We start from the raw sequence: 23,833 nt of genomic DNA, 5'->3' as shown, positions 1-23,833 counted from the left end.
TGAATTTGCATTCAACAATTCTGATCAGCATTTTCCTTTTCGATTAGTTGATTTATTCTTCCGCAATGTTTGTACGTTATGACATAGGTAATGGTTATTTGAGATCAATATAATAAACACTTTTCAGTTTCTTTAAATGTCCCGGCTCTCCAATGGTTTAGTATGGCCTTTCTTTTATTTTAAAATTGTTCTTACTGAAGAAAATATCCCTGAATTTAGCATATCATTATTAAAAGGAAGATTATCATATTGTTTCCCATGCAAATAGAGATTCAATTAAATTACATTTTATGGCTTGTGTTGATTTTTAAGTTTTGTTGTTTTCTAAATTTTTAGAACTCGAGATTCTTGTTGAACCTCCTAAACTCATTTGTTTTTTAATGATTTCTGATTATCTGACCACATTTAGAATTACTTTTTAACAAATTTTTCTGTGTCCAGTAGGTATTTGATGTGAAATTTAGAATCCGCATCTCATTTTTTAAACCCAAGTACATTTCATGAAAAAAATTGGTTTTGGGTTTATGAACATGAAATTGAAATTAAATTTATATTTGGATTTAAAAATTTGGGAATTCCTTCTTTGGCCCTGATTGTTACTTTGTTCCTTAAGTTTGAAATGCAGCTATTGAACTAATTACGAATCGAAGATTGAATTTAACGGCTCTTACAAGAGTTTTCGTTTTAAAATTAGTTGGCATATAAAAAAAATCATAGGAGCCTCCCGAGAAAAATTGCTTCAGGCACCTCGATGGCTTCATGCGGCCCTGGTTTTGAAAGTAAACTTATTTGCGCGAGACCCAAGATAACAAATAAATATTATGTGTATAGCACCAAACCGAATAGCGACAGTTTTACTAGCAACGCTTTTTACTAGAGAGATTCCTATCATTCGAAGGTTTGCTATTCTTTTCGCAGTCCAGTAGGCGATTTCTATAAAGTACACAAACATTGTTTACGTTATTTTCTGTTGATTTTCTTTAGGCCATCAATCGCATGCTTCCAGTTTCCTAGGAAACTCGCTATGCGTCGTTATGTTTCTCGACGTCGCGACGTATGCGACGTGTCGTTAGTTGGCAAAGTTGCTATGATTAAAAGCGCTCATATTTTGGATTTTTTCTGCATGCATAATAATATTTTTTTTTATATCGAATCATGTCTCGAAGGGTTGTCTAACCGGTTTTTCCAAAAAACGAATAATTTTCGAAAAACCGAAGAACCAGTTTTTACTCCATCCTGAAAATGAGTAAATAATCAAAAAATGACTTTCCAAACCAATAAAGTAAATTTCATAAAAAAAATCACATTTTATTTTTTCAAGACGCTCTTACTTGATTTAACCTAAACTGTGATTAATTTTATTCAATATTTGTTGTTGAAACAATGCAGGATTTCCCTTCTATCGACTGTTTTAGTTGGTGTATTCGCCATACCGCAGACTATAGTTAAAGCCGAAATACTGGTAATTTTAATCGAGAGAACTGAAATTCAGTAATCCAGTGAAATTTGCCGAACAATCTGTGACTACTACCGAAAAGCCAGTAAAGATAACCAAAATACCGTTTAACATTACGGTAAGTTTAACTGAACAAAACAAAGATCATACTGACATTATTACCGAAACTCAGGTATTTTCTATAATAATGTCTGAAATGCCGGTAATATTTACCGGAAACCGTTAAATGCTCGATAATTTCTGCTTATGATGATGTTTGATCATTTTCAGCAGAAAGGGCACTTGTTCAAAATTTTTACCTGATGTAATCTTGTAGTCAAAAAAATACATCTCTAGGCTTATTAATTACACCAGAATTACACCAGAAATTTATCGTACACCGGTTGCCATACAAGGCCGTACGAGACATGCCACTCGCATCCTTTTCCGCCAGCTTTCAGTGTTTTCATTTTGATGCTAGGATTCCAAGGACTGTGGTAGCGCCGTCGATTTCCAAGCCGACAGAAAATTTTCCTGAAATACGCTATACTATTTACAGACGTCAAATCGTGAAACGATAGCAAGAGTGAGATAGAAGACTCGGGATATGACACCGCCAAAACTGACGTTTGTTTTGACAGCAACGCTTTACAGTTTTTTTAACGACTTCGGTTTTTTACCAAATAAAAAGATTTGTTTTCTTAAAAAAAAACAAGTTTCGGTAGTTCAACAAATGATTAACGATCTTTTGTGTGAAATAGATGTCATTTTGATCACTTACCGACTGTTTTCGCATTACAGAACTGTTTCCGTAAAAAATAACCGAACTTGGCGATTTTTGTTTACTGTTCAAAATTTTGTACGAACTTCGGTTAGTCAATAATTGATAAACGAAGTTCCGTGGAAAATAGACATCAAAGTTATCAATCCCCGATTTTTTTTTTGTAATCACCGAACCGTTTCGGTAAAATGAATTACCGAATTCGGTAAACTCAGTTTACTGTGTGAATTTGTCTTGGTCTTTATCAAATTGCCAAAAATAAACTTATATATTTTCGTGAAAATATTGTCTTGAGTTTCACAGAATTGTATAGCAAACTCAATAGAATTGGTTTATTTACTATTTCGAATTTTATAACATTTTCATAAAAGATTTCTACACTGCTCTATGTTAAAAAAAGTGGGTTTATTTATTTTCTTGTTTCGATTATAGTCGATTCAATATCTTTAGGTGATTCGCGACTTTGTATCAACGTTGCAGCTGGCGAACAGTCATTGAAAAACTTATCCAGTACAAGTGTGTTAACTGTTGGGCTCGAACTCACGGACATCGGCTCAGGATCAGACTCCCTTTTGAAAGAAAGGTTGGGTCTTCAATAACCATAAAAACATTTCTCATACCGAAATATCTACCAATGACAAATTGAGTTTCAATTAATTCATTAATTTGTGATCTCTATGAAAAAATGTATAGGAGGCCTCCTCCTGTCTCATCTTCCCACTTAAAGGAGGGTTCTCAAAAAACCTTCGAAACATTTTTCCATCCCAAAAACCTATAACACCATAACACATTTGGGTTCCTTTTGATTAGTTCTCGATAAAAGCAAAAACATTGATAAGAGCCCCAGCCCCACCTCCCCCACTCTAGGGGGAGGGATTTAATTCCTTTATAAGCACCACTATTGGCCTCATAATGTATCCACCTACCAAGTTTTACGCAAATTGGTTCAGTAGTTTCCATCTCCATAGGGAACAAACAGACTCAAAAAACAGAAATTCATTTTGAAAAATTATTTAGATCGGCACAAACTTTCCCAATGATATTAACGATAATTTTTTCCTGTTTGATTGAGGTGGCTAATGATACATGTTTCAGAATATAGTTTGATTTTTCATACTAATTCATACTACTAAGATGAAATGCTATAAGTTACACCATTGCAAACGTAAACTATTAGCACAATGCGGCAGTGCAAACAATCGGATCATGTGGGATTAAATATAACATTTGACTGATGACAGCACAGGTGTTGATCGATATGACAGCGCAAAAGGGTAAGTTTTGTGGGTGGGAATGGATAGCGTACTAGTGCTATAAAATGGACTGTTTATTACCAACAGTTGAAGGTAAATAGCAGATTGGCGTCTATTTGTCGATCGTTTCTAAAAATACACAATCCCAGGCTTGTTCTGTGGTCAATATTTCTTTTCTGCCTCGATACACGCGGAAGGATGAAGCTACCAATAAAATTCCTACGATCCGGTTCTGGACCTGGATCAATGGCAAAAATTTAACCAACACTCACTTTATTTTTATTTGCCCACTTGGCCTTTCGTGGGGGGGAAATTTCTACGAACACCGCACACGTCTTCGCTTTTCTTAATAATACATTCACTCGAGGCGGGTGTGTTTGGCTGCCAGGTTGGCTGCTAAATTGCAACGGTTTTTTTCTTCTCTCCACTCTTCTCTGGTGGTATATTATGAAATTTATCACTTGTTTTTATTTTTCCCTTTGTGATTCTGCCAAACGCTTCCTGGCACTGAAAACTGTTTTCGGTGGTGATCTTCCCTTCTGTTGTTGTTGTCCTGTTTCCCTCGACTCATTGGTCGTATCAAGGATGCACTTTTCACTATTTCTATTTTGAAAATGGCAGTATAATTAGCATACCAGAAAATTCACTTCACATACGTTAAATATTGAACACGAACTATACTAGTTTTTCTTCTTTACAAAAAATGAGAAAAAAAAACCCATATACAACACACAACGTGTTTGTTTTGATTTAGAACTTCGCGGGAAGAAACAGCTATATGGCTTCGTTCATAAATTAACGTACACCCACTCGATCCCAGAGTGATACTCAATGTTTCCGAGCGCGTCTACGATCAATGATCAACTAACCGGTGCTGTGATCTGTGCTATCGACGCACCACCATGCTCTTGCCATTGGCATTGCCACTCAGTTCGCCCGAGCTATGGGGAAGTTAGACTGTCCAAGTTTAGTTCTGCCTGATGTCGACGGTGGTAGCATGAATCAACCTGTTTGTGTTTTTCTGTTTGATGACGATTGACCAATTTGAGAGAGTAAACACTGGGTTGCAGTGATGCCATCCTCCCCAGGGGGTGGTGATTTTAAGAAATCAAAAATTTGGCTATTCAGATACAAAATTACTCTAATATGTGTTTAAAGCGTACCTACTTGGTTTGATAATCCTACCCATCTTACCGAATCAAAACGATCGAATAATTCCTTTTAGATAGACCAGTTAGAGGAGTGTGTGAAGCTAAACGAGCTGCGTCAATGCTCAAATGGCAGGAGCAATGGGAGCATTGAACAACGGAACTCATATGTTCATCCCGCGGATTTAGAATGGATAAACCATGGAGCGATCAACTTTTACCTGACGCAGATTCTTTCGGGCTATGTGTGCTTTAGACAATACCTTCATTGGTTTAAGCTCATCAACTCACCATATTGTCAAAAGGCGTAGATATGGAGGAATCGGTAGAACATGCAATATTTTTCTGCTCCAGGTTCATGTCAAAGCGTAGGACACTTCTATTCGAGAATAAACTGTAAACGATGAAATTTCGCAGATCATGTGCGATCTGATACGGATCAGGAGAGAGGATGAACGGAAAGAAAGTCAACCTAACTTAACACGCTTCAGGATTTTTTTGGCCTTCGCGATCGGAGAGCACGAATTAATCCTAATCTGGACTCATTTGTGTGGTGAGGCTTAGAAGGTCTTAAGTACTCAGCTTCGACCTTTCCTACAGTAAGTGCAACTTAAGAAGGAAAAAGGAAAACGGGTGGATAGGGGCATAAGTACATCCTACCCCTTGACAGGGCCGTTCAGAAAGCATAAATTCGTATAAGAAAAATTGATAACTTAAGTCGTTTGCAATGGTGTTGTGAATTGCTATTCCAACAGCATAGTGAAAGAATCGTTTAAAATGACATCTTCAGTCAGTTTAAATAGGATATGATAGAAAATCCGACATGTTTGTAAACTTTAAAATGATTTTTGCTCCCGCGCGGGTTTCCAGTGAAAAAATCTTCGTCATGTTCTCTCAGCGACCAGCAGTGCATCTAGATGCCTTAAAATCTTTTGGGAACTGAGTAATATTCATCAATGTGAGATCTGGAAGATATTGTCGCTGGCAACGATTTGTAGGCTATTAGCGCAAAATCTTGCGCTCTATTGCATTCTTCCGATATTATTAGTTTTTTACCTCAGCTCAGCAGACTGTAACCGAGCTTCACTCGTATTTAAAATGTCTATGATGCAGTCGTTAGTGTATGCAGTTTCGGCTAAAGTTGCCACCAAAACTGCTGAATGATTGAAACTGAGGCCGATGACATAGTGAGTGCGATGCGATGCGATGCGGCGAATGCGATTCAATGTGGTGAACCACATAAAAAGGGAGAAACGCTGAACGAGTCGGACATTGATGATGATCAACCGGACGACGATGATTTCGACTACAATACCGCAACTGATTCTACGCTAACCGAAGCTGACATGAATTCAGTCATTGAAAATCCCAGAAGGTCGACTCGCCGAACCAAAGGTGTGCCACCAGCTCGCTATTCTGCAGCTGTTGGCATGGCATCGGTTGCAGCTGCTGAGCCACGAAAGTATGAGGAAGCAATTACTGGACCTGAAAGCGTGTACTGGAAGGCAGCGATGGACGAGAAACTCCGTTCCTTGATGGAAAACGAAACCTGGGAGATCACAACACTACCACCTGGTCGCAAGAAGGTTGGTTTCAAGTGGATCTTCAAACGGAAAGAGGACGAGACCGGAAAAGTTGTTCGGTATAAGGCAAGGTTAGTCGCCCAAGGATACTCCCAAAAGTACGATGAAGATTTTGACGAAGTCTTTGCGCCGGTGGCTAAACAAGTCTCTTTGCGGGTTTTGCTAACGGTGGCAGCTGAACGGAATCTCTTCGTCAAGCATATGGACATCAAAACAGCTTATTTGTACGGTACGCTGGATGCAGAAATGTTCATGAAGCAGCCCCCGGGTACGAGACAGGCAACCCAGCTAGTGTGTGTCGTCTCAAGCGGAGGCTTTACGGGCTCAAACAAGCAGCCCGAGTCTGGAACAAAACGATCGACGATGTGTTCAAGCAAGCTGGATTCTTGCAGTCGTCCGCAGATGGGTGCCTCTACGTTCGGAAGAAACAGGGTCGACAGTCATTCATCCTCATCTACGTGGACGATATTCTTGTGGCCTGTTCGAGCGAGTCCGAATTCGCAGAAATAGTTGCGCAACTTCAACGATGCTTCAAGCTGACCGTGTTGGGAGACGCCTATATCGAGAAGTTGGCTGCGAGGTTCGGTCAGACGGATTCCAAAGGCTCGAAAATTCCGATGGACCCTGGTTACCAGCAAAAGGAGGAGGACTCAGCTGTACTGCCGAACAGTGACCAGTACCACAGCCTGGTGGGTGTTTTGCTGTATGTCGCCGTGAATTCACGTCCAGATGTCTCGTTCAGCGCCTCGATTCTAGGAAGATCCGTCAGTCAACCATGCGTCAAGGATTGGACCGAGGCCAAGAGAGTTTTGAAGTACCTGTTTCAAACTCGAAATTACCAGCTGAAGTTAGGAGTGACAGATAAAGCCCTGGAAGTTTACTGCGACGCTGACTGGGCTGGCGACACTCGGGATCGGAAATCAACTTCGGGGTTCCTAATTTTACTCGGCGGTGGAGTCGTGAGTTGGGCCTCCAGGAAACAATCGTGTGTGGCGCTGTCTTCCACAGAATCAGAATTCATCGCTCTGGCCGAAGCGTGCCAGGAAATTCAGTGGATCATGAAGCTCTTGATGGATTTCCAGACGAAAGTGGATCTGCCGATCCGCATACGGGAGGATAACCAAAGCTGTATCCGACAAGTGGAGAACGAAAAGGTGGACCAACGATCAAAGCATGTGGATACCAAATACTCTTTCATCAAGGACCTGCGGAGCAAGAATATCATAAGTTTGCAGTATTGCCCAAAGGAAGACATGCTGGCAGATATAATGACGAAGCCGTTGCCTAGCGTGAAATTGGGAAAACTAGGAATAGTAGCTATCGATGTCGAAGAGGAGGGTTAGTAGTTACGAATCAAAGCAACCTAGTTTAAGAATAGAATAATTGAATGAAGAAATAAAATTTAGTCTTTAGTTAACAGCCAAACAGTTCAGTCGAACTTTACTTGCCCTCCGAATCCCCAATTTTCATCGAATTTCATCGCATTTGTAAAAATGTTGTGTAGTCTGTGGCCCGCTTTACTGCCACCACACGAGATGACGCCAGTGATGCCACATTTAAATCGGTATTTTTAAAACCAAAAAAAAAATCTTTTTTCGGTATGGAAATCCAAAAAATCGGCATTTTAAGATGAATAAAAAATGGTTTACTATTGTGATTCTGAAACCTGTTACATTATTCTTTTTTTTTAACATTGCCTTATAGTATTTTGTGTGCCCGTTTTTTTGTTTTTGAGAGTTCTTAGAAGGTTTATACTATTTTTTTCTTCTTTACTTTTTTTTAAGATAATGTTTGCAAACGTTGGATTTTCATAATTGAACGCTTGATGCCAAAAAAGTGGTTCAAGGGCATAAAAGCAAAATTAGAAAACAAAAACCTTTTTAAACTATTGTATTTTTCTTCAAAACATAAAGGCGTGTAAATAAATTTCAAAAAATCTGAAGAAATCACCAAATATAGTTTTAACACGAAAAATCGTCCCGAATTATGAATTCAAAATGGATAATTTTTGCTCTTAATAAGAGCTCGGAATCGTCGAAAGGGAAGAATGAAATTGAAATTTCTTTCTGTTCGTCTCACTCTAACAAATTTCAATTTCGAGCAGCTTACTTTCATCACTCGAATGAAATCGAAAACAACTCTATTCACTGCTCGAGTGAAACAAAGAAGTTCGAAAGTCAGCAGAAAAAAATTTCAATGATGCTTGAAACTGCCCGCAATCAGTGTCATCAACTTCGACGTCAAACGAGACTTTCAATTCAGCAAAATAGGCAGCAAATAGCATAATAAAGGGTGATAAGGTCAAAATTTGGTCAATATCAACTTGACGTATTTCCTTCAATTTTGCATTTAAAAAATCTGAACACCCCTCATTTTGAAGGTGTGTGTGTGTAGAATGTTGCTCCTATTTTGATTTTGGAATTCACTCTTCAGTTGTAAAAATGCCGTCCAAGGAAGAAGAGCAGCGTATTAAAATTTTGCTCGCGCATCGCGAAAATCCGAGCTACTCGCACGCTGGCAAAATCACTAAAAGTTGCCAAATCAACCAGGAAGTCTGGATCCGGGGGGGGAATCGAAAACCGGAAGCCGCTGAGACGACAAAAAGAGTTGCCGGTAGTTTCAAGCGAAACCCTAACCTCTCTCTCCGAGATGCCGCAAATAAGCTGAGTGTATCGTCTACAACCGTGCATCGAGCCAAAACACGAGCCGGACTATCGACTAACAAGAAGTTAGTTACTCTAAATCGCGATGATAATCAAAATACGAGGGCCAAAGCGCGATCCTGGAGGCTGTACACGACGATGCTGACAAAGTTTGACTGCGTGGTAATGGACGACGAAACCTACGTCAAAGCCGACTACAAGCAAATTCCGAACTGGAGTTTCATATCATCCGAAGGAGACATGATACCAGAAAGAAGAAGAAGAAGGACAGGAGTTTTATACGGCAAAAGGAAGGGAAAAGGTAGCAGATATTTTCAAGCACATGAAACTGCCAAAGTTCGCGAAGAAATATCTGGTTTGGCAAGCCATCTGTACCTGTGGCTTGAAAAGCAGCATTTTCATAGCTTCCGGGACTGTCAACTAAGAAATTTACGTGAAAGAGTGTTTGAATAAACGTCTGCTGCCTTTCCTGAAGAAACACGGTTGTTCCGTATGGTTTTGGCCGTATTTGGCATCTTGCCATTACGGTTAAAAGGCCATGGAGTGGTACGCCGCCAACAACGTGCAGGTGGTTCCCAAGGACAAGAATCCTCCCAACACGCCAGAGCTCCGCCCAATTGAGAAATACTGGGCTATTGTTAAGCGGAACCTAAAGAAGACCAAAAAACTGCTAAGGGCGAGCAGCAGCTCAAAGCAAACTGGCTTTCTGCGGCGAAGTGGACTAGGTGGCTGTACAAAATTTGATGGCAGGGGTATTAAGCAATCGGCACACAACAATTGTGTTGTATACAACCATCTATTTTTTTTTTATTCTCGAGTATTCTCAGAATGAACTCTCCAATAAACAACTTTAAAAGTCATTGGTTTGCCAAGGGTTTAATAATGTGCTTTACTGAACCTATTACAGGAAAGCCTTTTGATGCTTTGAATTGTAATTGAATTGATCCTTATACAACCGAACGCGGTTTCACAGCTTCAATTTATTGTTAGTTAGGAGTTTGTAAGAAAACTTCAATTTTTACTTGGGCATTTTTTATCGTACAGACCTATTTGTCTGTTGGATGCCCTCGATGAACTACAAGATACGACAAAATTCGCATATCAAAAGAAGAGGACAGGTGTTCGCCATTGCGCCAAATCGCCAAATTTTAGATAATCGTGTCGCTAGCACTAAATTTTACTTCGGAAGTCCGGACTTCCGACTTCCAAAAGACTTTCGACAAAGGAAAGTGAAGCACTAGATTGTCGGAAGTCTGTATTTTGTTGCCAGTTCACCAGCGACATTTCTAAAAGTTTGATTAAAATTCACAATATTAACCTTCGAAACCGAAACCGGGTTACGATCAATTGCTCTAACAGCGAGTGTGCCACAAGGTTCCATACTTGGACCTGGGCTCTAGAATGCCATGTATAATGATGTGTTAACGTAGGGGCACAGAAGACAATTAACGTAACCAATTTCCTGCTCTGCTGGTGTATTCGTCGCATTGGCCATGCGAGTTCTATGTGCATACAGGACCATCTCAACAGATGCAGTTTTGACATTTCGGGCACGATTCCCATCGCCATCACTGTGGCAGAGGATTAAGAGTGTTACGTAGTGTGGTGCATGGTGGTTAGAGAGAATCGTCCGCTCGCTGAACGACACCTTACTCTGTTGGCAGCCTATCGATGAAAAAAAGGACGATGCCGCGTGCTTGGATGTCTGGTTGGTTGGTGGAGGGTGTTCGACTGTCACCGTTGGTAGCCTTAACAGCAACACGTCACTACTGTCATCTCAGCATGGGCAATATGGACGCATAAGTTCATTCCGTAGCTTTCAGATTGGATTGATCGGAAGTATGGAGAAGGCAACTTTTTTTTTTCTGGCGCAGTTGCTTTCGGGTCATGGGCGCTTTTGTTAGGGCTTACCCCTTGAGGTAGTTTCATAGGTGAAACCAAGAAGCACATCAGGCTCACGAAGCTCAAAATAGTAGGACGAACCACTTACGACAGCAATAACACCCTGCTGTTATGGTTTGAAGTCAAACTTCCATCTTCTTCTTCATTTACCAACATAGCCAAAACTAAGCGTCCTGGAAAATGAAAGACTTGCGTTACAATTCAATATGCATTGCAGTGATTACCACGGCCAGGCCCACGATGTGGTAAATACCGCAAAAGATTTCGTCGAACAAGGGAAGGAATTAAGCGTAGTGTTCCCTACCAAACGCTTCATATTCAATAACGTCATATTAAAATCATACAATGCAAATCTCTGAAATCGTAATAAAAAGTTGAATCTCAACAAATAGGTAATCGTCAACAGAACACATTCTTCGCTGATGCGGAACCGTATATCTTTAGTTGGAAGGAGTAAGGCTGACGCTGTTTTGATATTGGAACCTACTGAATCCGATGTTTCTGAAACAGATTTGTTTCTTCCGACATCTTGTAGTTTTTTTTTAATTTCTACAGCACACTTCACAAATTTGTACACCTTTCCGGTTGTTTTCAACTGGATTCGATATTAATTCATCGTTATTAAAACATTTCTGTACCTTGGAAAGAACGATTTTTCACTTCAAATTTCCATTTTGAAAAAAAAATAATTGAATAGTGAGCCAACATGTAGCAGAATTTGTTAGGTTTTGTTACATAAAACATGAATAATCATCCCAATTTGTTTTGGATTAGAACATACTACAACTTACATTTTTATTGAATCGCGAATGAATAAATTGAAGCAAGAACGCATTGCAAACTGTGAATCCGCATTTCAGGCAACATTGTTCCGACGATACCACCCGGCGAAATTCTCCGAGAGTCGCTTCAAACCAGCTGTTTTAGCATGTTGTAGTTGTTGAATCACCCCACATGAGCATGAACTTGAGTGGCGGTCAAGTTAACTGTTTGGCGTTTTGCGAATCTACTAGCCATTCTTCGCTCACGCGCTGCCCCTGCCTTCGTCAGAAAATAAAAAAACAGACCGTTCATCGTGGTCTAGACGCGCGCGAATATGATTTTGCGCGTGCGAGGGTGGCTCAAAAGTGCAGCGGTTTCTAGGGGGAGCTGCTGGTTGTCTGAGCTAGCTTGGTACGACAGGTGTGCTATATGGGAAAAGCTAGCAAGCGTAACCATTCAAGTTTTCAAAAAAATTTAAACACCCGGCTTCCTCACGCACGCTTCAAGTTAGCAAGCCGAGCACCAAGCAACGGGAAATAAAACTCCACTCGACTGGTTTGCGCCGTCTCGTTGGCGCTTCATAAATAGGCTTGATAACGCCGGTCGTCGTTTGTTGTGGTACCCTACATGTGAAAAATAATTAAAAGTGGTAGGTAAAAGTTGCGACAATCGACAATATTTTTATTTTTATAGCTTATTTGATAAACTTCAGTCTACTTTGAATCCAATGAAAAGTTTCCAATCACTAGGAAATAAGGCATCTATGAGTCATCCAATCAGAGAATTTTGTTGTTGACTGATTCAACAACTTTTTTATTTGTAGCTTTATCTCTGTATGGAAATGCTTCAATTTTCATTTCTCTCCAAATTCTGATGCCGTGAAATTGGTTGTCCCATTCTTTAATATTCGTTGCACTAAATAAATATTCAATTATCGAGCCTTTCGATTGTCAACAAAAAATTTCCCACGTCTTCGCTCGCGCCAACTAAATTGAACCAGGTATTCCTAGCTGGAAAACAACAGGTTTCAAATCGATAAACAATATCTAGATCGGGGTGGCTCACTCCCAATCCAATCCAGTTGCAACCGACAGGATATCGTCCAGTCTGATCGATTCAGAAAGAGACATTTGGAAACAAAATAAGTAAACACGCATTCGATAGCGAGCGTCCAATTAACAGATCAAGCCTAACACTGTGGAGATTGTATGAAATTTTATGAATGAACAGTGCTAATCAATCTTTGTTTATCGTAATGGTATCCTGGAGGCACAAATTGTTTTTTTTTTCATCTTTTATTGATAAAATACATAGTAACAAAAAAAACTCTTAAACACATCCGGAGTATAGACAGACACATTCTGAATATGTCTTAAGGGGGGGGTAGGGTCTAACACTTAAAAAAAATCGATTTTTTTATTTTTTTATTTTCTTATTGTAAAACATTTCAAGAATGTTGTGTCAAATTTTCAAGTCAATTGAAGCAAAACTGTAGAAGTTATAGGCCTTTATCTCCTCCTATCTAATACTGCAAGAAAGCAAGAGCAAAAACTTCAAACGCGTTTTTCTCGAAAGCACATTTTTAAAGTCCGTGGACATCGTCATTTGATAACTACTTATCCGTTTCTTTTCAAATTTGGAACATATTTTCTACATATAAAATACCAGACCCCAACGTTTTTCTTTTTTGATTTTTTTTACTTTGGGGAGATTTTAGAGGTGAAAAATGGCGGATTTTTAAGTGAAAAATCGTAGTTTTTACTTCAAACAGCCACAAAAATTTCATAAAAATATTTTTAAGTTAAATAAAAACGTTGGGGTCCAGAAAAACATCTATTAAAAATATTTTGCTCTGATTTTTTGACTTCAGATGATTCTGTGCTGAGATACAGTGTCCACCGCAAATCCTGTTTTCTAAAAGGCATCCTCGAAAATGCTCCGTCACCGGCTCATTTTTCAATATTTTTCTACGAAAAAATTACTAAATGTTCTTTTAACAATGCTTTGTATAATGCAAAAAAATTGAATACATTTGTTTGAACGATAGCTCTAGAAAAAAATCGTGAAAATGGTGTTTTTGTTATACCCGTTAGACCCTACCCCCCCCTTAAATATGGTTTTCTAGAGTATGAACATAATTATGGAGCACAAGATGCTAGGTAAACAATTTAGGGTTTTCAACTTGATTGAACCAGTTTTTTCGAGAGTTGAACAAGCAAAAACTAACCTGCCGCAAATTGGTAGATCAACAGATTTATCACTCAAAATCTAGGATATATTTGACAAACAGAGCATGACCAACTATTTATCATCTGGTTTCTAAGTATGACGGTGTCTTGAAGCGATTGCAACAAATAGTTAACAATCAGAAGAAGAGTTCAGAATAAAACATAATGTTTATCCTAAAATGGAAAATAAAAAATCTACTTATACTCGTGTACTTAAAGAGTCATTCACCTCCCAAAGATCCGATTTTATTTCCCATTCGGCAGAAGATCGACTTACGAGAGGTGCAGACTACAAAAAAAAGTTCAACGGATATGTTCGATGCAAACCTAGTGAGGTAGGTGATAAAATTTGACAGGTTTATCGAAGACCACTGATGATCGTTCCTTAATAAGGGAACTGTTTTGGACAAAAAAGGCTTCAAAATGGAGAAGAAAAAACAAAAACAGTACCGGTGTCAATCGAAATTAACGGACAAACACAAAAAAGGAAACACAAAACTTGATGACCTTCCGGTTTGGTAAGATGAGCATGGATTGGAGTGAATCAAGAACGGTTATCCGTCCGATGTATGCAGAGGATGCAATTTGAATTCGCGAATAACTTTTCGAAAAGACTTCTTCGATTCGATATGACATTATTTGGAATTTGAACTAACACCTGTATCATTCAAGTTCTGCTAAGTAACACTTTTATTTTTTTTTAGATCAGTGCAACTCCCTTAGAATAAATCTTAATAAAAAGCTTTTAAGAAGCTTTTATGTATAAGGCCATTTTACCCTTGTCGCCGTTATGGCGCATTTGTTAAACTCTTATAAAATCTCTAACATTTCATAAAAACTGTGAAAAAAAAACACATCACAAGTGCTTCTTTACAGCCATTTTATCTAATCTTTAAGTATTTTTTAATTCAGTGAACTTACCACTGTTGACATTAATTCGAATTGATTGATTTTACCGGCATCCAAAATGATGTATGACTTATTGCATTATTGAGATATGATTTGGTTAAATCAATAGTAAATGTTTATGAAATAGTAACTCAAAACATGCTTCTACGTTTAAAAATCTATGAGTTGAGTTTGAAATAGAGAAAATGTAAGTAAAAATTTATGAAATGAATTTGCGGCTTTATCGGTGAGGGTTAAAGAGTTGAAATGAAAGTCGGATAGAAGAACAGAAGAAAATTCTAAGGTGGTGAAAAGAGCGAAGAGCATTTGAAATAGAAGCTTGACCACATGCTAAATTCTTTGTCCCGCATCAATTAACTGTATTGAAGAAGTAGTACCCAATAGAGAAGGCACTACATTTTTCGATACAGTCGAACCATCCATAATTAACTGTATCGAAAAATGTAGTGCCTTCTCTATTGGGTACTACTTCTTCAATACAGTTAATTGATGCGGGACAAAGAATTTAGCATGTGGTCAAGCTTCTATTTCAAATGCTCTTCGCTCTTTTCACCACCTTAGAATTTTCTTCTGTTCTTCTATCCGTCTTTCATTTCAACTCTTTAACCCTCACCGATAAAGCCGCAAATTCATTTCATAAAACAAATTCACGGTGATTTCTCCTCTTAAAGTAAGTAAAAATGTTATTTCAAAATGCACTTCGAATTCATCAATATTTTGCGAAGTCCAAAAGAATGGTACAGTACATTCTCAATGCACTTAACTCATGCTCTATTTTTATGAAAATTATCAATAACGGCGCCGACGACGTCCAAGGAATCATTAAAGATTAAAAAAAAAGAAGAAATGTTTGTAATATACGTTTGAAGTTCAACTAGTAATCTCTTGCTCCCGCATTCTCCAAAAAGAAATTTGAAATACAGTAATCGTTCGTTCATTGGACGCTGTTTGGACCAAAGGGTTCATCCGACCGAAAACGACCGATTACCGAGGGTGCCTTGACATAAAAATTCTTTTGGACAAAACTTTCGACTCAAAACACTATTTTTCATTACAAATATTGATAGTTTAATGATGAGTATTGAGAAAAAGTCAATTAAATGATTTTTAAAAGACTCAATTATTTAACAGCCTTTACATGAAAACAACAGTATTGCTTGATACTATAGCCGGGTACAAAAACCATTTTTTCAACAAAACGTATTCATTCAGCTCCCAGAAACGTCCGATTACCGAACATGTCCAATTGAAAAGCGTCCGATTAACGAGCGATAACTGTAGTCAGAAGCAGCGACAAGTTAGTATCACCAGCTAAAGGGTGATACGGTCAAAATTTGGTCAAAGGAAAACGCGTGTAAATCGGTGAAATCGTTTATTTAAAAAATCAAATTAAATTTCTTTTTCAAGTTTAAATAGTGTATAATTCAGGAAAAAATACTCAATTAGGCTTCCGCTTTTCTAAATCCGAATCGCCGGGCATTACGCTTAACCCCTGCCATCAGATTTTGTACAGCCACCTTGTCCTCCTTCTTCGTCGCAGAAAGTCAGTTTGCCTTGAACTGCTGCTCGTCCTTAGCAGTTTTTTGGTCTTCTTTAGGTTCCGCTTGTCAATAGCCCAGTATTTCTCAATTGGGCGGAACTCTGGCGTGTTGGGAGGGTTCTTGTCCTTGGGAACCACCTGCACGTTGTTGGCGGCGTACCACTCCATGGCTTTTTTACCGTAATGGCAAGATGCCAAATCCGGCCAAAACAGTACCCAGCTAACATGAAATCGTAATAGAAATGATAATCCAAATCGAATATTAAGACATTTTCAATAACTATCGTAAACACGTTGGTATTCAGTGATTTTCTATCATTCATTTACGACACAATTTTCCCGTATGTTTGGATAACGTGCCGCTATTAAGCCTACCACCCCCCCCCCCCCACCCCCCAACTGATTTTCGATAGATGGGCGGTCCTTCAATTGACACTCTCTCCAGTCTCTTCCTTTGACCGGTTCGTAAAAAGAAAATCTCACCTATAGAGCTTTTGCGTAGACTATATCAACTGATGTGTTGGCATCGTGGTAAGATACCGGTTGTAACGCCTCATTTAGTACTTATATTATTCCACTTAAATTCTTCGTAAAACCAATACACAAAAATATAAAATTAGTCGTTTATTATTAAACACTTAAAATATCTTAAAATACTATCAGTAAGGAAATAATAATAATTCAAACACACAATTCACCTAGCAAGATAACCTAAACCCTAAACATAATCGGTTTCGAGTGGAAAATAAAATAAAAATAATTCGCGGTAGAGCAACCACCCTAATAGACAGTCATCAAATCATCACGGCGCCAGTAAATGCAAAGATCTCCCGACACAACTCCGTTTTCAAACATGTGGTTTTTTTTTTTTTTAAATATGTCTTTATTTGTATCAAATCATCATTACACTTATATTACATTATTGCATTAAACTAGGTGTTCAGCTCAATAATGAACTGTTCATAGCCCTATAAGTAACTAGATTATAAAAATTTATTTATAAGATTTAAATTTGCTGAGCGCAATCAAGTTTTTAATGTAGGAGAACATCCTGTAATAGCAAAAATATTTTATACTTAAAACTAAACACTATCTTAAAATTAAACTAAACATAAAGAGAACGAATCTCTGCGATGGAAGACTGCATCGATTTGCCTCTGAAGTTGGAGATGATTTTGTTGGCCATCTCTTCGATCGATTCAATGCCCTCAATCCGATGAAGATCTTCGGTGCTGTGCCAAGGTGGAAGCCGCAAAATCATTTTCAGAACCTTGTTCTGAATCCTCTGGATGGCTTTCTTCCTCGTCGCGCAGCAGCTAGACCAAATCGGAACTGCATACATTATCGCTGGTCGGAAGACTTGCTTGTAAATAAGCATCTTATTCTTCAGGCAAAGTCGGGATTTCCTGTTGATGAGAGAATAAAGAGATTTAGTGTATTTATTACATTTAGATTGAATATCTTCAATGTGATTTTTAAAAGAAAGATTCCGATCAAGTGTGAGTCCCAAGTACTTCACGTGATCAGACCATTCTAATGAAACCCCATTAAAAGTTATGGAATGATTTTCATTAGGTTTTAAAAAATTTGCTCTTGGCTTATGGGGAAATAAAATAAGTTGAGTTTTGGAAGCGTTAGGAGAAATTTTCCACATTTTCAAGTAATTCAAAAAGGAATTTAAATTTTGTTGCAATCTACTGCGTACCACCCGTAAATTTCGACCTTTGGCTGAAAGCAAAGTGTCATCAGCAAATAATCTTCTACCTTTTCCTTCTGGTACATCAGGAAGATCAGAAGTAAAAATATTATATAAAATTGGCCCAAGTATACTACCCTGAGGGACACCAGCTCTAATGGGTGTCCTTTCAGAGCATGAATTTTGATAGCTTACTTGTAAGGTTCGGCTAGTCAAATAATTTTGAATAATTTTGGTGAGATATACAGGAAAATCAAATCGAGCTAATTTAGCTACTAAACCTTTGTGCCAAACACTGTCAAAAGCTTTTTCAATATCAAGAAGAGCAACACCAGTTGAATAACCTTCAGATTTGCTAGTGTTAATCATATTAGTTACACTCAAAAGTTGATGTATAGTAGAATGTCCATGACGAAAACCAAATTGTTCATCAGGGAAAATAGAATTCTGATTAATGTGAATCATCATTCTATTCAAAATAACTCTCTCAAATAGTTTACTTAAAGAAGAAAGCAAACTAATTGGTCGATAACTTGAAGGCTCTGAAGCACTTTTTCCAGGTTTCAAAATTGGAGTTATTTTGGCATTTTTCCATTTATTGGGAAAATAAGCCAAATGAAAACATTTGTTGAAGATTTTAACTAAAAAATTTAAAGTGCTTTCAGGCAACTTTTTAATAAGAATATAGAAAATCCCATCTTCCCCTGGAGCTTTCATATTTTTAAATTTTTTGAAAATCAATTTAAGTTCATCAATATTTGTCTCACAAGAACTTTCAAACACATTTTGCTTGGAAAGAATATCATCAAATTCTAGGGAAATTTGAGCATCAATTGGACTTACAACGTTTAAATTAAAATCATGAGCAGACTCAAATTGTTGGGCTAATTTTTGAGCCTTTTCTGAATTAGTTAAAAGAAGTTTATCCCCATCTTTCAAAGTAGGAATTGGCTTCTGGGGCTTTTTCAAAATTTTAGTTAATTTCCAAAATGGCTTTGAGTAGGGTTTTATATCCTCTACTGCTTTAGCAAAATTTTCATTACGAATGAAATTTAAACGACGTTTGATCTCTTTTTGAAGGTCGCAATAAATTAATTTCAAATAAGGATCCCTAGTACGTTGATATTGGCGTCGACGAATGTTTTTCAGTCGTATCAAAAACTGAAGATCATCATCAATTAAAGGTTGATTAAATTTATGTTTAACTTTAGGTATTGAAGCGGCTCTAGCATTGACTATTGAAGTTGTCAAATTTTCTACAGCCAAATCAATATCTTCTATTGAATTCAATGGAACGTTTACATCTAAATTACGTTCAATAAAATTCATATATCGCTCCCAGTTAGCCTTTTGAAAATTAAAAGTTGATTTTAAAGGGTTTTCAATGGGACTTTGAGATATAGAAAATGTTACTGGAAGGTGGTCTGAATCGAGGTCCGCATGAGTAACTAATTGACTACAATGCTCGCCTAAATCCGTTAGAACCAAATCAATTGTGGAGGGATTTCTAATTGAAGAAAAACAAGTATGCCCATTAGGATATTCAACAGTATAATAACCTGCAGAGCAGTCATTAAACAAAATATTCCCATTTGAATTTGATGAAATATTATTCCAAGATCGGTGTTTTGCATTAAAGTCACCAATAATAAAAAATTTAGATTTATTTCTGGTGAGTTTTTGTAAATCTCCCTTCAAAAAATTTTTCTGTTCACCGCTACATTGGAAAGGCAAATATGCGGCAACAATTATAATTTTCCCCATAGAAGTTTCTAATTCAATTCCAATTGTTTCTAAGACTTTTGTATTGAAAGAAGGAAGAAGTCTAAATTTGAGACGACTATTGATGACAATAGCTACACCCCCACCTTGCCGATCAAGTCGATCATTTCGTAAAATTTTAAAGAAAGCATTGCTTTTCAAGTTATTGTCTGGCTTTAAAAAAGTTTCAGTGATGGCAGCAATATGTATGTTTTGAGTTTTCAAAAATAAAAAGAATTCATCTTGGTTAGCCAGCAAAGATCTAGCATTCCAATTCATAATGTTTAAACATCTATTTGGATCCATGAGGGAATCGTAAAGTCATAATAATTTTGTTAGCATAATTAAAAGAAGTTTGGAAAGCTTCAAACATTGAATTTGCTTTCAACATAAGTTGCATCATTTCCATTAAATTTTGATGCAAAAATTTTAATTTTTCCTCAGTAATCTCACCCAAATCAACAAAATTGTTAGGATCAGAAAATGAAGGAGAAGAACAAGTATTTGAATTTCGGGGATTTTCCCAAGCCTTCGCATGAACGTTGAGACTTGGTTTTTTCCCATTTTTATTAGTTAAACCTGAAGAGGGAATCCCATTTTCAACCACCTCTGAGAACGATAAACAACGAGTCTGTGGCGCAGAATCAGCCCAGGTAACATTAAAATCACTTCGGGTATTACCCAGCCGTGATTCCAATGTTGACCGAGGCTGACCGCGAACAGGCAGGTTGTTTGCCGGCCCGACGTGTGAAGACGAAAAAGAGGAAGGAGGAGAAGAAACTTTTCTGGAAACTTTGGGATTTTTCCTAGAAGCAATAATTTTTGCCCTGATGGGACAATCTAGCGAATTCGAGGAGTGATTACCTGCGCAATTTGCACACTTAAAAAATTCTGTTTTTGGCTTATCACCACCAAAAAGGCATTTAGATTTTTCATGATCGAATGAGCCGCAAAACATGCATCTGGCATTCATTCTACAATTTTTAGTGCCATGACAAAAAGCTTGACAACGACGACATTGCGTAATGTTTTGTAAAAAATTGGTAGAAGATTTACGAAAAGGTTCGAATTTGACTCGACAATGAAACATAAGACGAGCCTTTTCAAGAATTTGCAGATTATTAACCTGATCCTTTTTAAAATGGATCAAATAAAGTTCAGGAGCAAAACCAACACTACTGGTATTATTCGTGTTGGTTCTTTTCCTCATTTGAATTACTTGAATTGGAGAAAAACCTAACAAAGAATTTAATTCATTTGTGATCTCATCCGGTGTCTGATCGCCGGTGAGACCACGAAGTACAACTTTAAAAGGACGATCACCTCTAGTGTCGTACGTAAAAAATTGGTGTTTTTTATTATTCAAATAATTTAAAACCTTTTGAAAATCATTAAAAGATTCCGCCAATATACGAGCAGTTCCCCTTCGACCGATCTGAAAAGAAATCTTCACATCCTTGACGGAAGTGACGATTTCTTTTCGAAAGGCATTGAAGTCAGGAATCGTGACCGTTATTGGTGGAATCTTTTCGTTTTTAAGAGTATAAGAAGAAGAAGGTTTCTTAGTACTCTTATCAGAATTAAATATGAATATTTCCTCATCACCAATGTTATGAAGGACATCGAATGAATTGGAAATTTCAACTTTTTTGGCAGATGGCCCTGGATTAGGTTCAGCAATCCGTTTTCTTCCGGCCCTTGAGCCGGCCGAAGACTTCCCCATGCTGGAAAGAAAAGAGAAAATATGAATAAAAGAAAATGAAAATAATTTTAGCACTGAAAAGTGCTGATTGAAAAACAGGTAAGGAAAAAATAAATAATGTAAAATGTTCCTGCAGGTACACAGCAACGATACGATGCTCCGGCGTACGTGTTGACGGCTCAACGGTACAGATGGAAGTCTCAAACATGTGGTTAAGATGCTGCTTCTCAAGATCACCAGCCGCATTCCTATTTTGCGTCAGGTGAATGACCTCTTTCGGGAGCCTTTGTGCACCTATTTTGGGCTTGCAAAAGATCGGCCCCTGGTTTTGTATCTCGAAGGGGAAGACAAGGGCTATCCGAGAATTCGCGAAAGGCGAATTGATTGTTTAACTTCGCGATTAGATCACATCGTATCGGGTAGTTCCGGTTACGTGAAGGAGCCTGATCAGGTCGCCAGAGGACTCTTGAGACTCCCAACCCACTTACGATTGGTGATTCGAAGAGTCGTGATCTAAAGTAGTTCATGCGCGTTGCGGTAATTAAAATAAGAACAACTTGCGATTCCCAGACTGAGTGCTCTAATTCTATATATCAGCCCTCTTATAGGCAACAACTTGATACGAGTGTAAACATAGGGAAAATAGTAGTGCATTTAGGTGAAAAAGGTACTTTACGGAGGTACGTAAACAAATGATAGAAGCTTAACGATTTAGCCGAAGCTCGAACCACGTTTCTTTCTGGGGTACCAGATACCTTACGCCCACTACAATTCCAACGGAGCCGAGCAGGAGGGGATAGAAAACCCGGCCCACCAGCATTCCGCCGGGGTTGTCGTTCAACACCATCAGCGAACGCCCATCTAGCATCCGAGACGTGGGCACACGCAAGTTTGGCCGCGAAACAGCGGTGACGAGCCAACAGCAAAGCCAAAGCCAGAACACGCGCTCTAGCCGCGTGGTTGACCTCCAGCCGATATCACGATTTCCATCATTCACCAGTTCCTGCGTCTGGTCCGATCGAGTCACGACCAGCATCCTTGGTAAGCAAAGAGCCACGACCACCTAGCCAGACTTTCATTCTGGCAACATGATTCGTCAGCCGAGTAAAAACAGTCGCAAATAAGTATTTGACTGTGAATGTTCACATCCACTCACAGATCAGCTTTCGCCGACCGAGGAAGCAAAATTGGCATAGCACAACAAGGCAGCAAACCAGCGGGGTATTGACGTCGCCAAAGCCCCACTGTAGTTAAAGGAACAGAGTGAGTACTCACACCCAACCGACTTGTTTCTATAGCGATAACTGTACAGTATCACTTTTCGGCCCGCAACATTGCCGATTTACGTTGCGCGAGCGCGAGACATTAGTCCGATACGTTACAAGAACGGACTGTTAAGCTTTTTCTGGACTGGCGAGCCGTAGTAGCCTAATTTCTTCCCGCGAACGGGAATATCCGCTGATCGGATGAAAAGTCAGTAAACAACCGATAACTGCGGGGTACCATGCACCTCCGCTAAACGCACTACTCGTATAGCTTATTTTTAAAAGAGGGAAAAACGTGGAACGAATGAGTTAGGCCTAACACACTACACCAATGTAAAACCACACAACACGTTTCAAGCAGAATAAATGGATTCATGTACAATTTGAAAATCGGCCAGAGTAGGTACTTGATCCGATGATGCACTGAAAGACTTGGGGTATTTGGAGCGGGGGTTGTACGTTGTTCGTTGTTCGCGTTTTATTTGCTTTTCTGCGGAGATTGGCCGCGAAACCAATCACGTTCTTTTGTGTTTCCAGGGTATAGGGGTAGGAGCTCGTCCAACGTATCAGACCCCAGGCTCATTTCGTAACGAACAACGGTTAACTCTCCTTTTAACGAACTTCTGCAGGGTTTCGTCTCGTCTTCGGGGCGGCTCGAAAGGGCCGAAGTACAGATACAATTTCAGAGACCCTTCCGCTTCTTTCCCAAAATAGGGAATCGAAAGGAACTCGCGACCGAGTCTCATACAGCTGGGCAAAATAAGAAAAGGCAGGTGGTCTTCCATTCGGAAGTGGCGCTTAAGCCACCTGCTTAAGACAGGAAGCGTGTCGGGACTCCCGTTACTGCCCGACTGCGAACTCGGAGGACTGGAGTTCAAATCTCGGACGAGGAATTTTTTTTTCGTTTATTAAGCTTTTTGTTGGAAAATCGAATCGTTGAAATCTTGTCATTGTAGATATATTGCCTCCACTTTCGTTGCTATATGATATTTTTGTAAGTTTAATACAATCTTTTTATCTGGTATATTTGTGTGAATAATTCTGTTGTTCCTGCGTTATACCTGCGTTGACAGTCCCAGAAACTATGAAAATGCTGCTTTTCAAGCCACAGGTACAGATGGCTTGCCAAACCAGATATTTCTTCGCGAACTTTGATAGTTTCATGTGCTTGAAAATATCTGCTACCTTTCCTCTTCCTTTTGCCG

The 23,833-nt window shown here is 38.6% G+C and overlaps 1 protein-coding gene across 4 annotated transcripts in view; it reads right to left on the bottom strand.

Annotated features, from left to right (window-relative positions):
* The window catches only part of LOC129749308 (uncharacterized), a 113,577-nt gene that overhangs the window by 69,267 nt on the left and 20,477 nt on the right, over positions 1-23,833 (bottom strand). The window contains exon 1 of one of the 4 annotated variants that reach the window (XM_055744250.1): positions 3,742-4,326. The exons of 1 other annotated variant lie outside the window; for it this stretch is intronic. The gene's annotated coding sequence lies outside the window, so the exon portion shown is untranslated. Of the gene's footprint in view, positions 1-3,550; positions 3,673-3,741; positions 4,327-23,833 lie in introns of those variants that run through there. 2 more of the 4 variants (XM_055744246.1, XM_055744247.1) reach the window with 2 other exon arrangements.

Source organism: Uranotaenia lowii, chromosome 2 (genome assembly GCF_029784155.1).
Source record: "Uranotaenia lowii strain MFRU-FL chromosome 2, ASM2978415v1, whole genome shotgun sequence".
Taxonomy (NCBI): Eukaryota; Metazoa; Arthropoda; class Insecta; order Diptera; family Culicidae; genus Uranotaenia; species Uranotaenia lowii.
This window is presented reverse-complemented; position numbering and strand designations above follow the sequence as displayed.